Source organism: Octopus bimaculoides, chromosome 22 (assembly GCF_001194135.2).
Source record: "Octopus bimaculoides isolate UCB-OBI-ISO-001 chromosome 22, ASM119413v2, whole genome shotgun sequence".
Taxonomy (NCBI): Eukaryota; Metazoa; Mollusca; class Cephalopoda; order Octopoda; family Octopodidae; genus Octopus; species Octopus bimaculoides.
The window spans coordinates 36,456,739-36,458,648 of NC_069002.1; the positions used below are offsets into that span (position 1 = coordinate 36,456,739).

At 32.3% G+C, this 1,910-nt stretch overlaps 1 protein-coding gene across 8 annotated transcripts in view; it reads right to left on the reverse strand.

Annotated features, from left to right (window-relative positions):
- LOC106867752 (phospholipid phosphatase 4) overlaps positions 1-1,450 on the reverse strand; it is a 27,372-nt gene extending 25,922 nt beyond the window's left edge. For 3 of the 8 annotated variants that reach the window (XM_052975694.1, XM_052975693.1, XM_052975692.1), the window contains exon 1: positions 847-1,440. The gene's annotated coding sequence lies outside the window, so the exon portion shown is untranslated. Of the gene's footprint in view, positions 1-846 lie in introns of all 8 variants that reach the window. The other 5 variants (XM_052975695.1, XM_052975690.1, XM_014912717.2 and 2 more) reach the window with 3 other exon arrangements.
- Positions 1,451-1,910: the final 460 nt, after the last annotated feature.

Sequence of the window (1,910 nt, forward strand, 5' to 3'; positions counted from 1 at the left end):
ATATATATATATATATAGCAGACGATAGTGGTGTGGTAGAAGTAATTAATACACAATTGAAGACGTTATTAACCCCAAAGGGATTCCAGTCAATGACCATTTTACGATTTTTTTTCTTCAGACTAACTCTACAAAGGACAACATTAACCAATGTATCCACCCATTTTTCCCCGAGACGTCAGGGTGTGGCTTTGCGGGAAATGTGGCTGCTATTTCAAGCAAATCAAACCACAACATAAAATCTTTTTAGGAATCCCCAAACCACAAATTCTGTTGTGTCTTGGGAGAGAGTCATTATGGCAATATTGAAGTTATTAATTCTTATAAGAAAAAAAAAAACAACCCCTTCGTTTTGTTTATATATGTATGTATGAATGTCTTTAATATAATTACAGACGGCTGACGGCAGTAATGTTTGCTGTCTTGACAGTCGATCTGAAGGTGTCAATACGAAACCAGTAGACCAACTGTGACATTCCAATCATGACCATCTCGTGTGTGTGTGTGTATGTATATATGGCGATCTTTCGAAAGATCGCCGTATATATATATATATATATATATACACACACACACGCACACAGACAGTCTCTCGCTACAACCACATTAATTAATAATATATCATTTTAATAATATTTCCCTTTAATTTTTAAGACAACAGGACATGATCTGAAGGCGATTCAATCGATCGACCGCCTAGATGGTTTCTTTCACTTCTATATTTACAAATTACTGAAGCACTGACAGCCATGGGAGAAGCTAATTAATTTAAATTAACAGTTAATTCGTTGATAAATACAATTGCGATGCTTTTTATAGATATAAATTTATGTTAGATATACTTACGAAGGTGAGAGACGGGATAAATTATTGCCGCCGTGGCAGTCGACTGAAGAGGCTTCCACGAATGGTGGTAGCTTCGCTTCTTTCCGTTCAATAAACTTCATACATTATTTTAGTGTCTTTATCTTTACACAGAAAGGAATATTAATAATTTTTTAATAGAAAATTAAGATATTATAAATAACTTTCTTTCGTGAAATTTAAAAAAAAATTAAACAGGTGCCTGTGTAGAAATTAAATTTTCTCCAAATGGAAATTTCTTTATATTTTTTATACACATATATAGCAATTATTAATCTCTCTTTCTCTCTCTCAAGTATATAACTATATATGTATGTGTGTGTGTATACATGCATACATGCACACAGATATGTATGTATGTGTTATGTGTATATTCATGTTATATATACACGCAGGCGTATATACAAATCAACATTTTCATTATATAGTCTGGTCTACAGGTTCTCTGAGCGCACTACTGTGTACGTAATTGTATGTTCTCTTGTAAACATTCGTTCGAATGTATGTAAGTCGGTTTTAAACCGTTTTAATAACATGTTATCCTCTGAAACTTGGATTCACAAAGGACGAAGGGTTAGAACATGCTTAGGTGTCTGTTTCCTTGCAGCGAATTTTATTAAATATTGTCAATCAGAAATTGGACGTCTCCTCTAAAATCATAATTTAATTTTTTTTAAAAAGCATTATGTAATGCAGAATACATCATATATTACGCTAAACAAATCGTATGAGTATATTTGACAGAATACAGAAGGAGTCAGACCCAAAGATTATGCTAACGAAATGTCTTTAAAAAGTAACGATGTATATGTAATTATGACATAATGCGTGCTATTCAAAGAATTACTGTCGACCACTTTAGGCTTTTAAACCAAGCATTACACAATACTGATATTTATTTTAATAATATCCATTGAGAACGAGCTTTTCCTGGGAACCTAAAGCTTTACCTTTAGTAATAGAAAGCAAGGTATTATTACTGAAAGGGGTTATTAAGTCGAAGACAATCAACCATGTAAAAGAAAACATTAAAAAAAATAATTAGA